The sequence below is a fragment of the Ipomoea nil genome, unplaced genomic scaffold (assembly GCF_001879475.1).
Source record: "Ipomoea nil cultivar Tokyo-kokei standard unplaced genomic scaffold, Asagao_1.1 scaffold1525, whole genome shotgun sequence".
Lineage (NCBI taxonomy): Eukaryota > Viridiplantae > Streptophyta > Magnoliopsida > Solanales > Convolvulaceae > Ipomoea > Ipomoea nil.
The window spans coordinates 142,938-158,480 of NW_017617953.1; the positions used below are offsets into that span (position 1 = coordinate 142,938).

The 15,543-nt window shown below is 31.0% G+C and overlaps 6 non-coding genes across 6 annotated transcripts; all 6 read left to right on the forward strand.

The window, feature by feature from the left end:
- The first annotated feature begins 1,346 nt into the window (after nucleotides 1-1,346).
- On the forward strand, nucleotides 1,347-1,427 carry TRNAS-GCU. Its single transcript has one exon. It is a non-coding gene; the product is annotated as a tRNA-Ser (tRNA).
- Nucleotides 1,428-3,873: 2,446 nt separating this feature from the next.
- Nucleotides 3,874-3,955, forward strand: TRNAS-GCU. The gene has a single exon. It is a non-coding gene; the product is annotated as a tRNA-Ser (tRNA).
- Nucleotides 3,956-4,717: 762 nt separating this feature from the next.
- On the forward strand, nucleotides 4,718-4,798 carry TRNAS-GCU. The gene has a single exon. It is a non-coding gene; the product is annotated as a tRNA-Ser (tRNA).
- A 3,762-nt stretch (nucleotides 4,799-8,560) lies between these two features.
- TRNAS-GCU lies at nucleotides 8,561-8,641 on the forward strand. The gene has a single exon. It is a non-coding gene; the product is annotated as a tRNA-Ser (tRNA).
- A 758-nt stretch (nucleotides 8,642-9,399) lies between these two features.
- On the forward strand, nucleotides 9,400-9,481 carry TRNAS-GCU. Its single transcript has one exon. It is a non-coding gene; the product is annotated as a tRNA-Ser (tRNA).
- Nucleotides 9,482-15,181: 5,700 nt separating this feature from the next.
- On the forward strand, nucleotides 15,182-15,263 carry TRNAS-GCU. The gene has a single exon. It is a non-coding gene; the product is annotated as a tRNA-Ser (tRNA).
- The last annotated feature ends 280 nt before the right edge of the window (nucleotides 15,264-15,543 follow it).

The following is a 15,543-nucleotide window of genomic DNA, read 5'->3' on the forward strand; positions in this document are numbered from 1 at the left end:
AGCCCCATTTGGGAAATATTGATTCTTTGTGATTTAGTAGGTTAATGAAGTAGTTATAAACAAATATTACATTGTAACAGTAATTTGAAGAAAAAAACTAAAAAAAATATTAATGCGTTTCAATTTTTCTACCATAAAAGAACACACAAGTTTTTTCCGAGTGGTTAGGGCGTGTGCCTGTTAAGTACATGCGTTTTCCCAACGAGAGTCCAAATCTCTCAAGCAACGATAAAAGTAAATTTTAAATTATTTGAAACAATGCAATTTTCTTTGGTTAATTCCAAAAAAAAAATTTAAAAATATTGTAACTATTTTAAAATATTGAAGTTCGTTTTAAACTTTTGATTGAAGTACATTAATCTTTAACCAGTAATGATCTTGTGGACTTTTTAGTGGCATGAAGTGGCTCTCCTAAATAGGACGTCATGAGTTTGAGAGTCTTTGTGATTCAGTAGGTTGAGAAAGTACTTAAAACAAATATTACATTGTAAGTCAAAGATAAATAATCCATTTTTTTCATATACAATACAAAAACACACAAGTTGCTTTGGCTGAGTGGTTAGGCGTGTGCCTGCTTAGTACATGGTGTTACCCCGCGAGAGTTCGAATTCTCAGGCAACGATAGAAGTAATTTTTAATTATTTGAAACAATGCAATTTTCTTGGTTAATACAAAAACTATTTTGAAATAATGAAATTCGTTTTAAATTTTAATTGTAGGATATGAACTCTTTAACCAGTAAATGATCTTGTGGTCTTTTTAGCGGCATGAAGTAGCTCTCCTATATAGGAGGTCATGGGATTGAGCCCCATTTGGGAAATATTGATTCTTTGTGATTTAGTAGGTTGAGAAGTAGTTATAAACAAATATTACATTGAAACAGAGTAATTTGTAGAAAAAAAAAACTAAAAAAAAATAATATGCGTTTCAATTTTTCTACAATAAAGAACACACAAGTTTTTTTAGCCGAGTGGTTAGGGCGTGTGCCTGCTAAGTACATGTGTTTTCCCAACGAGAGTCCAAATCTCTCAAGCAACGATAAAAGTAAATTTTAAATTATTTGAAACAATGCAATTTTCTTTGGTTAATTCCAAAAAATAAAAAAAAATATTGTAACTATTTTAAAATATTGAAGTTCGTTTTAAACTTTTTATTGAAGTACATTAATTCTTTAACCAGTTAATGATCTTGTGGACTTTTTAGTGGCATGAAGTGGCTCTCCTAAATAGGACGTCATGAGTTTGAGAGTCTTTGTGATTCAGTAGGTTGAGAAAGTACTTAAAAACAAATATTACATTGTATCAAAGTATAATAAATTTTTTTCATATACAATACAAAACACACATGTTGCTTTGGCCGAGTGGTTAAGGCGTGTGCCTGCTTAGTACATGGTGTTTCCCGCGAGAGTTCGAATCTCTCAGGCAACGATAGAAGTAAATTTTTAATTATTTGAAACAATGCAATTTTCTTTGGTTAATACAAAAACTATTTTGAAATAATGAAATTCGTTTTAAATTTTAATTGTAGGATATGAACTCTTTAACCAGTAAATGATCTTGTGGTCTTTTTAGCGGCATGAAGTAGCTCTCCTATATAGGAGGTCATGGGATTGAGCCCATTTGGGAAATATTGATTCTTTGTGATTTAGTAGGTTGAGAAAGTAGTTATAAACAAATATTACATTGAAACAGAGTAATTTGTAGAAAAAAAAAACTAAAAAAAAATAATGATCCGTTTCGATTTTTCTACCATAAAGAACACACAAGTTTTTTTAGCCGAGTGGTTAGGGCGTGTGCCTGCTAAGTACATGCGTTTTCCCCAACGAGAGTCCAAATCTCTCAAGCAACGATAAAAGTAAATTTTAAATTATTTGAAACAATGCAATTTTCTTTGGTTAATTCCAAAAAATAAAAAAATATTGTAACTATTTTAAAAATATTGAAGTTCGTTTTAAACTTTTGATTGAAGTACATTAATTCTTTAACCAGTTAATGATCTTGTGGACTTTTTAGTGGCATGAAGTGGCTCTCCTAAATAGGACGTCATGAGTTTGAGAGTCTTTGTGATTCAGTAGGTTGAGAAAGTACTTAAAACAAATATTACATTGTATCTCAAAAGATAATAATCCATTTTTTTCATATACAATAAAAAACACACATGTTGCTTTGGAGTGGTTAAGGCGTGTGCCTGCTAGTACATGGTGTTTCGCGAGAGTTCGAATCTCTCAGGCAACGATAGAAGTAAATTTTTAATTATTTGAAACAATGCAATTTTCTTTGGTTAATACAAAAACTATTTTGAAATAATGAAATTCGTTTTAAATTTTAATTGTAGGATATGAACTCTTTAACCAGTAAATGATCTTGTGGTCTTTTAGCGGCATGAAGTAGCTCTCCGATATAGGAGGTCATGGATTGAGCCCCATTTGGGAAATATTGATTCTTTGTGATTTAGTAGGTTGAGGAAGTAGTTATATAAATCCGTTTCGAAAATATTCCCAACGAGAGTCCAAATCTCTCAAGCAACGATAAAAGTAAATTTTAAATTATTTGAAACAATGCAATTTTCTTTGGTTAATTAACTATTTTAAAATATTGAAGTTCGTTTTAAACTTTTGAACCAGAAGTGGCTCTCCTAAATAGGACGTCATGAGTTTGAGAGTCTTTGCAGTAGGTTGAGAAAGTAATTTGTATGGTAAAAAAAACTAAAAAATGCAATTTTCTTTGGTTAATTCCAAAAAAAAAAAAAAAAAATATCCGTTTCGATTGGAAAAAATCTCTTAAAAAGATTTCTACCGAGTGGTTAATAAAAGAACATGAAGTAGCTCTCCGATATAGGACACAAGTACATGCGTTTTCCCAACGAGAGTCCAAATCTCTCAAGCAACGATAAAAGTAAATTTTAAATTATTTGAAAAATGCAATTTTCTTTGGTTAATTCCAAAAAATAAAATAAAATCTTTTTTTAGCTAAAAAGATAATAATCCGTTTTTTCATATACAATAAAAAACACATTGCGAGTGGTTAAGGCGTGTGGGAATCTCTCAGGCAACGATGTGCAATTTTGCATGAAGTAGCTCTCCTATATAGGAGGCTAAGTACATGCTTTGGTTAATTCCAAAAAAAAAATAAAATATTGTTGAAGTACATTAACTCTTTAACAGTTAATTCTTGTGGACTTTTAGTGGCATGAAGTGGCTCTCCTAAATAGGACGTCATGAGTTTGAGAGTCTTTGTGATTCAGTAGGTTGAGAAAGTACTTAAAAACAAATATTACATTGTATCAACGAGAGTCCAAATCTCTCCGATATAGGAGGTCATGGGATTGAGCCCCATTTGGGAAATATTGATTCGAGGTAGTTATAAAAAAAATATTACATTAAAAGATTTTTCTACCATAAATTTTAAATTGCAATTTTCTTTTGTAACTATTTTAAAATATTGAAGTTCGTTTTAAACTTTTGATTGAAGTACATTAACTCTTTAACCAGTTAATGACAATGAGAAAGCATGTTGCTTTGGCCGAGTGGTTTTCGAATCTCTCTTTGGAAATAATGAAATTTAGCGGCATGAAAGCTCTTCCAAAAAAAAAAAAAAAAAAAAAAATATTGTAACTATTTTAAAATATTGAAGTTCGTTTTAAACTTTTGATTGAAGTACATTAACTCTTTAACCAGTTAATGATATTGTGGACTTTTTAGTGGCATGAAGTGGCTCTCCTAAATAGGACGTCATGAGTTTGAGAGTCTTTGTGATTCAGTAGGTTGAGAAAGTACTTAAAACAAATATTACATTGTATCAAAGTAAGTTGTTGGAAAAATCTCTTAAAAAGATAGTAATCCGTTTTTTCATATACAATAAAATAACACACATGTTTGCTTTGGCCGAGTGGTTAAGGCGTGTGCCTGCTAAGTACATGGGGTTTCCCCGCGAGAGTTTGAATCTCTCAGGCAACGATAGAAGTAAATTTTTTAATTATTTGAAACAATGCAATTTTCTTTGGTTAATACAAAAACTATTTTGAAATAATGAAATTCGTTTTAAATTTTTAATTGTAGGATATGAACTCTTTAACCAGTAAATGATCTTGTGGTCTTTTTAGCGGCATGAAGTAGCTCTCCTATATAGGAGGTCATGGGATTGAGCCCCATTTGGGAAATATTGATTCTTTGTGATTTAGTAGGTTGAGGAAGTAGTTATAAACAAATATTACATTGAAACAGAGTAATTTGTAGAAAAAAAAACTAAAAAAAAAATAATGATCGTTTCGATTTTTCTACCATAAAAGAACACACAAGTTTTTTTAGCCGAGTGGTTAGGGCGTGTGCCTGCTAAGTACATGCGTTTTCCCAACGAGAGTCCAAATCTCTCAAGCAACGATAAAAGTAAATTTTAAATTATTTGAAAAATGCAATTTTCTTTGGTTAATTCCAAAAAATAAAAATAAAATCTTGTAACTATTTTAAAATATTGAAGTTCGTTTTAAACTTTTTATTGAAGTACATTAACTCTTTAACCAGTAAATGATCTTGTGGACTTTTTAGTGGCATGTAGTGGCTCTCCTAAATAGGACGTCATGAGTTTGAGAGTCTTTGTGATTCAGTAGGTTGAGAAAGTACTTAAAAACAAATATTACATTGTATCAAAGTAAGTTGTTGGAAAAAATCTCTAAAAAAGATAATAATCCGTTTTTTCATATACAATACAAAAACACACAAGTTGCTTTGGCCGAGTGGTTAAGGCGTGTGCCTGCTTAGTACATGGTGTTTCCCGCGAGAGTTTGAATCTCTCAGGCAACGATAGAAGTAAATTTTTAATTATTTGAAACAATGCAATTTTCTTTGGTTAATACAAAAACTATTTTGAAATAATGAAATTCGTTTTAAACTTTTAATTGTAGGATATGAACTCTTTAACCAGTAAATGATCTTGTGGTCTTTTTAGCGGCATGAAGTAGCTCTCCTATATAGGAGGTCATGGGATTGAGCCCCATTTGGGAAATATTGATTCTTTGTGATTTAGTAGGTTGATGAAGTAGTTATAAACAAATATTACATTGTAACAGAGTAATTTGTAGAAAAAAAACTAAAAAAAATAATGATCCGTTTCGATTTTTCTACCATAAAAGAACACACAAGTTTTTTTAGCCGAGTGGTTAGGGCGTGTGCCTGCTAAGTACATGCGTTTTCCCAACGAGAGTCCAAATCTCTCAAGCAACGATAAAAGTAAATTTTAAATTATTTGAAACAATGCAATTTTCTTTGGTTAATTCCAAAAAATAAAAAAATAAAATATTGTAACTATTTTAAAATATTGAAGTTCGTTTTAAACTTTTGATTGAAGTACATTAACTCTTTAACCAGTTAATGATCTTGTGGACTTTTTAGTGGCATGAAGTGGCTCTCCTAAATAGGACGTCATGAGTTTGAGAGTCTTTGTGATTCAGTAGGTTGAGAAAGTACTTAAAAACAAATATTACATTGTATCAAAGTAAGTTGTAGGGGTTTTTTTCATATACAATAAATAACACACTTTTGGCCAAAGTACACATCTCGATAGAAGTAATTATTTGAAACACTGCAATTTTCTTTGGTTAATACAAAAACTATTTTGAAATAATGAAAAAATTTTTAATTGTAGGATATGAACTCTTTAACCAGTAAATGATCTTGTGGTCTTTTTAGCGGCATGAAGTAGCTCTCCTATATAGGAGGTCATGGGATTGAGCCCCATTTGGGAAATATTGATTCTTTGTGATTTAGTAGGTTTAGTTATAAACAAATATTACACACAGTTTTTTTAGCCGAGTGGTTAGCCTGCTAAGTACATGCGTTTTGTCCAAATCTCTCAAGCCTGGGTTCCCCGCAACTTAGTTCACCGCTCTCCGAGTACAATGCAATTTTCTTTGGGTGAAGATTGAAGTAACCAGTAAATGATCTTGTGGACTTTTAGTGGCATGTAGTGGCTCTCCTAAATAGGAATGAGTTTGAGAGTCTTTGTGATTCAGTAGGTTGAAAAGTACTTAAAAACAAATATTACATTGTATCAGTTGTTGGAAAAAATCTCTAAAAAGATAATAATCCTTTTTTCATATACAATACAAAAAACACAGTTGCTTTGGCCGAGTGGTTAAGGCGTGCCTGCTTAGTACATGGTGTTTCCCGCGAGAGTTCGAATTCTCAGGCAACGATAGAAGTAAATTTTTAATTATTTGAAACAATGCAATTTTCTTTGGTTAATACAAAAACTATTTTGAAATAATGAAATTCGTTTTAAACTTTTAATTGTAGGATATGAACTCTTTAACCAGTAAATGATCTTGTGGTCTTTTTAGCGGCATGAAGTAGCTCTCCTATATAGGAGGTCATGGGATTGAGCCCCATTTGGGAAATATTGATTCTTTGTGATTTAGTAGGTTGAGGAAGTAGTTATAAACAAATATTACATTGAGTAATTTGTAGAAAAAAAAACTAAAAAAAAATAATGATCCGTTTCGATTTTTCTACCATAAAAGAACACACAAGTTTTTTTAGCCGAGTGGTTAGGGCGTGTGCCTGCTAAGTACATGCGTTTTCCCAACGAGAGTCCAAATCTCTCAAGCAACGATAAAAGTAAATTTTAAATTATTTGAAACAATGCAATTTTCTTTGGTTAATTCCAAAAATAAAAAATAAAATCTTGTAACTATTTTAAAATATTGAAGTTCGTTTTAAACTTTTATTGAAGTACATTAACTCTTTAACCAGTAAATGATCTTGTGGACTTTTAGTGGCATGAAGTGGCTCTCCTAAATAGGACGTCATGAGTTTGAGAGTCTTTGTGATTCAGTAGGTTGAGAAAGTACTTAAAAACAAATATTACATTGTATCAAAGATAATCCATTTTTTTCATATACAATAAAAAACACACATGTTGCTTTGGCCGAGTGGTTAAGGCGTGTGCCTGCTAGTACATGGGGTTTCCCCGCGAGAGTTCGAATTCTCAGGCAACGATAAAGTAATTTTTAATTATTTGAAACAATGCAATTTTCTTTGGTTAATACAAAAACTATTTTGAAATAATGAAATTCGTTTTAAATTTTTAATTGTAGGATATGAACTCTTTAACCAGTAAATGATCTTGTGGTCTTTTTAGCGCATGAAGTAATATAGGAGGTCATGGGATTGAGCCCCATTTGGGAAATATTGATTCTTTGTGATTTAGTAGGTTGATGAAGTAGTTATAAACAAATATTACATTGGAGTAATTTGTAGAAAAAAAAAACTAAAAAAAAAATGATCCGTTTCGATTTTTCTACCATAAAAACACACAAGTTTTTTAGCCGAGTGGTTAGGGCGTGTGCCTGCTAAGTACATGCGTTTTCCCAACGAGAGTCCAAATCTCTCAAGCAACGATAAAAGTAAATTTTAAATTATTTGAAAAATGCAATTTTCTTTGGTTAATTCCAAAAAATAAAAAATAAAATTGTAACTATTTTAAAATATTGAAGTTCGTTTTAAACTTTTATTGAAGTACATTAACTCTTTAACCAGTAAATGATCTTGTGGACTTTTTAGTGGCATGTAGTGGCTCTCCTAAATAGGACGTCATGAGTTTGAGAGTCTTTGTGATTCAGTAGGTTGAGAAAGTACTTAAAAACAAATATTACATTGTATCAAAGTAAGTTGTTGGAAAAAATCTCTAAAAAAGATAATAATCCGTTTTTTCATATACAATACAAAAACACACATGTTGCTTTGAGTGGTTAAGGCGTGTGCCTGCTTAGTACATGGTGTTTCCCCGCGAGAGTTCGAATCTCTCAGGCAACGATAGAAGTAAATTTTTAATTATTTGAAACAATGCAATTTTCTTTGGTTAATACAAAAACTATTTTGAAATAATGAAATTCGTTTTAAATTTTTAATTGTAGGATATGAACTCTTTAACCAGTAAATGATCTTGTGGTCTTTTTAGCGGCATGAAGTAGCTCTCCGATATAGGAGGTCATGGGATTGAGCCCCATTTGGGAAATATTGATTCTTTGTGATTTAGTAGGTTGAGGAAGTAGTTATAAACAAATATTACATTGAAACAGAGTAATTTGTAGAAAAAAAAACTAAAAAAAAATAATGATCCGTTTCGATTTTTCTACCATAAAAGAACACACAAGTTTTTTTAGCCGAGTGGTTAGGGCGTGTGCCTGCTAAGTACATGTTTTCCCAACGAGAGTCCAAATCTCTCAAGCAACGATAAAAGTAAATTTTAAATTATTTGAAAAATGCAATTTTCTTTGGTTAATTCCAAAAAAAAAAATAAAATTGTAACTATTTTAAAATATTGAAGTTCGTTTTAAACTTTTATTGAAGTACATTAACTCTTTAACCAGTTAAATGATCTTGTGGACTTTTAGTGGCATGTAGTGGCTCTCCTAAATAGGACGTCATGAGTTTGAGAGTCTTTGTGATTCAGTAGGTTGAGAAAGTACTTAAAAACAAATATTACATTGTATCAAAGTAAGTTGTTGGAAAAAATCTCTAAAAAGATAATAATCCGTTTTTTCATATACAATAAAAAACACACATGTTGCTTTGGCCGAGTGGTTAAGGCGTGTGCCTGCTTAGTACATGGTGTTTCCCGCGAGAGTTTGAATCTCTCAGGCAACGATAGAAGTAAATTTTTAATTATTTGAAACAATGCAATTTTCTTTGGTTAATACAAAAACTATTTTGAAATAATGAAATTCGTTTTAAATTTTTAATTGTAGGATATGAACTCTTTAACCAGTAAATGATCTTGTGGTCTTTTTAGCGGCATGAAGTAGCTCTCCTATATAGGAGGTCATGGGATTGAGCCCCATTTGGGAAATATTGATTCTTTGTGATTTAGTAGGTTGAGGAAGTAGTTATAAACAAATATTACATTGTAAAGAGTAATTTGTAGAAAAAAAAACTAAAAAAAAATAATGATCCGTTTCGATTTTTCTACCATAAAAGAACACACAAGTTTTTTTAGCCGAGTGGTTAGGGCGTGTGCCTGCTAAGTACATGCGTTTTCCCAACGAGAGTCCAAATCTCTCAAGCAACGATAAAAGTAAATTTTAAATTATTTGAAACAATGCAATTTTCTTTGGTTAATTCCAAAAATAAAAAATAAAATCTTGTAACTATTTTAAAATATTGAAGTTCGTTTTAAACTTTTTATTGAAGTACATTAACTCTTTAACCAGTAAATGATCTTGTGGACTTTTAGTGGCATGTAGTGGCTCTCCTAAATAGGACGTCATGAGTTTGAGAGTCTTTGTGATTCAGTAGGTTGAGAAAGTACTTAAAAACAAATATTACATTGTATCAAAGTAAGTTGTTGGAAAAAATCTCTAAAAAGATAATAATCCGTTTTTTCATATACAATAAAAAACACACATGTTGCTTTGGCCGAGTGGTTAAGGCGTGTGCCTGCTTAGTACATGGTGTTTCCCCGCGAGAGTTCGAATCTCTCAGGCAACGATAGAAGTAAATTTTTAATTATTTGAAACAATGCAATTTTCTTTGGTTAATACAAAAACTATTTTGAAATAATGAAATTCGTTTTAAATTTTTAATTGTAGGATATGAACTCTTTAACCAGTAAATGATCTTGTGGTCTTTTTAGCGGCATGAAGTAGCTCTCCTATATAGGAGGTCATGGGATTGAGCCCCATTTGGGAAATATTGATTCTTTGTGATTTAGTAGGTTGATGAAGTAGTTATAAACAAATATTACATTGTAACAGAGTAATTTGTAGAAAAAAAAACTAAAAAAAAATAATGATCCGTTTCGATTTTTCTACCATAAAAGAACACACAAGTTTTTTTAGCCGAGTGGTTAGGGCGTGTGCCTGCTAAGTACATGCGTTTTCCCAACGAGAGTCCAAATCTCTCAAGCAACGATAAAAGTAAATTTTAAATTATTTGAAAAATGCAATTTTCTTTGGTTAATTCCAAAAAAAAAAAATAAAATCTTGTAACTATTTTAAAATATTGAAGTTCGTTTTAAACTTTTTATTGAAGTACATTAACTCTTTAACCAGTAAATGATCTTGTGGACTTTTAGTGGCATGTAGTGGCTCTCCTAAATAGGACGTCATGAGTTTGAGAGTCTTTGTGATTCAGTAGGTTGAGAAAGTACTTAAAAACAAATATTACATTGTATCTCTCAAAGATAATAATCCGTTTTTTCATATACAATACAAAAACACACAGTTGCTTTGGCCGAGTGGTTTAGGCGTGTGCCTGCTTAGTACATGGTGTTTCCCCGCGAGAGTTCGAATTCTCAGGCAACGATATAAGTAGATTTTTAATTATTTGAAACAATGCAATTTTCTTTGGTTAATACAAAAACTATTTTGAAATAATGAAATTCGTTTTAAATTTTAATTGTAGGATATGAACTCTTTAACCAGTAAATGATCTTGTGGTCTTTTTAGCGGCATGAAGTAGCTCTCCTATATAGGAGGTCATGGGATTGAGCCCCATTTGGGAAATATTGATTCTTTGTGATTTAGTAGGTTGATGAAGTAGTTATAAACAAATATTACATTGTAACAGAGTAATTTGTAGAAAAAAAAAACTAAAAAAAAATAATAATGCGTTTCAATTTTTCTACCATAAAGAACACACAAGTCATTTAGCCGAGTGGTTAGGGCGTGTGCCTGCTAAGTACATGCGTTTTCCCAACGAGAGTCCAAATCTCTCAAGCAACGATAAAAGTAAATTTTAAATTATTTGAAACAATGCAATTTTCTTTGGTTAACCCAAAAAAAAAAATATTGTAACTATTTTCGAAGTTCGTTTTAAACTTTTGATTGAAGTACATTAACTCTTTAACCAGTTAATGATCTTGTGGACTTTTTAGTGGCATGAAGTGGCTCTCCTAAATAGGACGTCATGAGTTTGAGAGTCTTTGTGATTCAGTAGGTTGAGAAAGTACTTAAAAACAAATATTACATTGTATCAAAGATAATAATCCATTTTTTTCATATACAATACAAAAACACACAAGTTGCTTTGGCTGAGTGGTCTAGGCGTGTGCCTGCTTAGTACATGGTGTTACCCGCGAGAGTTCGAATTTCTCAGGCAACGATATAAGTAGATTTTTAATTATTTGAAACAATGCAATTTTCTTTGGTTAATACAAAAACTATTTTGAAATAATGAAATATGTTTTAAACTTTTAATTGTAGGATATGAACTCTTTAACCAGTAAATGATCTTGTGGTCTTTTTAGCGGCATGAAGTAGCTCTCCTATATAGGAGGTCGTGGGATTGAGCCCCATTTGGGAAATATTGATTCTTTGTGATTTAGTAGGTTGATGAAGTAGTTATAAACAAATATTACATTGTAACAGAGTAATTTGTAGAAAAAAAATCTAAAATAAAAATAATAATGCGTTTCAATTTTTCTACCAATAAAGAACACACAAAGTCATTTAGCTGAGTGGTTAGGGCGTGTGCCTGCTAAGTACATGTGTTTTCCCAACGAGAGTCCAAATCTCTCAAGCAACGATAAAAGTAAATTTTAAATTATTAGAAACAATGCAATTTTCTTTGGTTAATTCCAAAAAATAAAAAAAATATTGTAACTATTTTAAAATATTGAAGTTCGTTTTAAACTTTTGATTGAAGTACATTAATTCTTTAACCAGTTAATGATCATGTGGACTTTTTAGTGGCATGAAGTGGCTCTCCTAAATAGGACGTCATGAGTTTGAGAGTCTTTGTGATTCAGTAGGTTGAGAAAGTACTTAAAGACAAATATTACATTGTATCAAATATAATAATCCATTTTTTTTCGTATACAATACAAAAACACACAAGTTGCTTTGGCTGAGTGGTTTAGGCGTGTGCCTGCTTAGTACATGGTGTTACCCCGCGAGAGTTCAAATTTCTTAGGCAACGATATAATTAGATTTTTAATTATTTGAAACAATGCAATTTTCTTTGGTTAATACAAAAACTATTTTGAAATAATGAAATTCGTTTTAAACTTTTAATTGTAGGATATGAACTCTTTAACCGGTAAATGATCTTGTGGTCTTTTTAGCGGCATGAAGTAGCTCTCCTATATAGGAGGTCGTGGGATTGAGCCCCATTTGGGAAATATTGATTCTTTGTGATTTAGTAGGTTGATGAAGTAGTTATAAACAAATATTACATTGTAACCGAGTAATTTGTAGAAAAAAAATCTAAAATAAAAATAATAATGCGTTTCAATTTTTCTACCAATAAAGAACACACAAAGTCATTTAGCCGAGTGGTTAGGGCGTGTGCCTGCTAAGTACATGTGTTTTCCCAACGAGAGTCCAAATCTCTCAAGCAACGATAAAAGTAAATTTTAAATTATTAGAAACAATGCAATTTTCTTTGGTTAATTCCAAAAAAAAAAAAAAAATATTGTAACTATTTTAAAATATTGAAGTTCGTTTTAAACTTTTGATTGAAGTACATTAATTCTTTAACCAGTTAATGATCTTGTGGACTTTTTAGTGGCATGAAAGTGGCTTTCCTAAATAGGACGTCATGAGTTTGAGAGTTTTCAGTAGGTTGAGAAAGTACTTAAAGACAAATATTACATTGTATCAAAGATAATAATCCATTTTTTTTCATATACAATACAAAAACACACAAGTTGCTTTGGTTGAGTGGTTTAGGCGTGTGCCTGCTTAGTACATGGTGTTACCCCGTGAGAGTTCGAATTTCTCAGCCAACGATATAAGTAGATTTTTAATTATTTGAAACAATGCAATTTTCTTTGGTTAATACAAAAACTATTTTGAAATAATGAAATTCGTTTTAAACTTTTAACTGTAGGATATGAACTCTTTAACCAGTAAATGATCTCGTGGTCTTTTTAGCGGCATGAAGTAGCTCTCCTATATAGGAGGTCGTGGGATTGAGCCCCATTTGGGAAATATTGTTTCTTTGTGATTTAGTAGGTTGATGAAGTAGTTATAAACAAATATTACATTGTAACAGAGTAATTTGTAGAAAAAAAATCTAAAATAGAAATAATAATGTGTTTCAATTTTTCTACCAATAAAGAACACACAAAGTCATTTAGCCGAGTGGTTAGGGCGTGTGCCTGCTAAGTACATGTGTTTTCCCAACGAGAGTCCAAATCTCTCAAGCAACGATAAAAGTAAATTTTAAATTATTAGAAACAATGCAATTTTCTTTGGTTAATTCCAAAAAATAAAAAAAATATTGTAACTATTTTAAAATATTGAAGTTCGTTTTAAACTTTTGATTGAAGTACATTAATTCTTTAACCAGTTAATGATCTTGTGGACTTTTTAGTGGCATGAAGTGGCTCTCCTAAATAGGACGTCATGAGTTTGAGAGTCTTTGTGATTCAGTAGGTTGAGAAAGTACTTAAAAACAAATATTACATTGTATCAAAGTAAGTTGTTGCAAAAAATCTCTAAAAAAGATAATAATCCGTTTTTTTCATATACAGTACAAAAACATACAAGTTGCTTTGGTTGAGTGGTTAAGGAGTGTGCCTGCTTAGTACATGGTGTTTCCTCGCGAGAGTTTGAATCTCTCAGGCAACGATAGAAGTAAATTTTTAATTATTTGAAACAATGCAATTTTCTTTGGTTAATACAAAAACTATTTTGAAATAATGAAATTCGTTTTAAACTTTTAATTGTAGGATATGAACTCTTTAACCAGTAAATGATCTTGTGGTCTTTTTAGCGGCATGAAGTAGCTCTCCTATATAGGAGGTCATGGGATTGAGCCCCATTTGGGAAATATTGATTCTTTGCGATTTAGTAGGTTGATGAAGTAGTTATAAAAAAAATATTACATTGTAACAGAGTAATTTGTAGGTAAAAAAAACTAAAATGAAAAAATAATCCGTTTCGATTTTTCTACCATAAAAGAACACACAAGTTGTTTTACCCGAGTGGTTTGGGCGTGTGCCTGCTAAGTACATGCGTTTTCCCAACGAGAGTCCAAATCTCTCAAGCAACGATAAAAGTAAATTTTAAATTATTTGAAAAATGCAATTTTCTTTGGTTAATTCCAAAAAATAAAAAATAAAATCTTGTAACTATTTTAAAATATTGAAGTTCGTTTTAAACTTTTTATTGAAGTACATTAACTCTTTAACCAGTAAATGATCTTGTGGACTTTATAGTGGCATGTAGTGGCTCTCCTAAATAGGACGTCATGAGTCTGAGTCTTTGTGATTCAGTAGGTTGAGAAAGTACTTAAAAACAAATATTACATTGTATCAAAGTAAGTTGTTGGAAAAAATCTCTAAAAAAGATAATAATCCGTTTTATTCATATACAATACAAAAACACACATGTTGCTTTGGCCGAGTGGTTAAGGCGTGTGCCAGCTTAGTACATGGTGTTTCCCCGCGAGCGTTCGAATCTATCATGCGACGATAGAAGTAAATTTTTAATTATTTGAAACAATGCAATTTTCTTTGGTTAATACAAAAACTATTTTGAAATAATGAAATTCGTTTTAAATTTTTAATTGTTGGATATGAACTCTTTAACCAGTAAATGATCTTGTGGTCTTTTTAGCGGCATGAAGTAGCTCTCCGATATAGGAGGTCATGGGATTGGGCCCCATTTGGGAAATATTGATTCATTGTGATTTAGTAGGTTGAGGAAGTAGTTATAAACAAATATTACATTGAAAAATAGTAATTTGTAGAAAAAAAAACTAAAAAAAAATAATGATCCGTTTCGATATTTCTACCATAAAAGAACACACAAGTTTTTTTAGCCGAGTGGTTTGGGCGTGTGCCTGCTACGTACATGCGTTTTCCCAACGAGAGTCCAAATCTCTTAAGCAACGATAAAAGTAAATTTTAAATTATTTGAAACAATGCAATTTTCTTTGGTTAATTCCAAAAAAAATATATATATATATATATATTGTAACTATTTTAAATTATTGAAGTTCGTTTTAAACTTTTGATTGAAGTACATTAACTCTTTAACCAGTTAATGATCTTGTGGACTTTTTATTGGAATGAAGTGGCTCACCTAAATAGGACGTCATGAGTTTGAGAGTCTTTGTGAATCAGTAGGTTGAGAAAGAACTAAAAAACAAATATTACATTGTATCAAAGTAAGTTATTGGAAAAAATCTCTTAAAAAGATAGTAATCCGTTTTTTACATATACAATAAAATAACACACATGTTGCTTTGGCCGAGTGGTTAAGGCGTGTGCCTGCTAAGTGCATGGGGTTTCTCCACGAGAGTTCGAATCTCTCAGGCAACGATAGAAGTAAATATTTTAATTATTTGAAACAATGCAATTTTCTTTGGTTAATACAAAAACTATTTTGAAATAATGAAATTCGTTTTAAATTTTTAATTGTAGGATATGAACTCTTTAACCAATAAATGATCTTGTGGTCTTTTTAGCGGCATGAAGTAGCTCTCCGATATAGGAGGTCATGGGATTGAGCCCCATTTGGGAAATATTGATTCTTTGTGATTTAGTAGGTTGAGGAAGTAGTTATAAACAAATATTACATTGAAAAATAGTAATTTGTAGA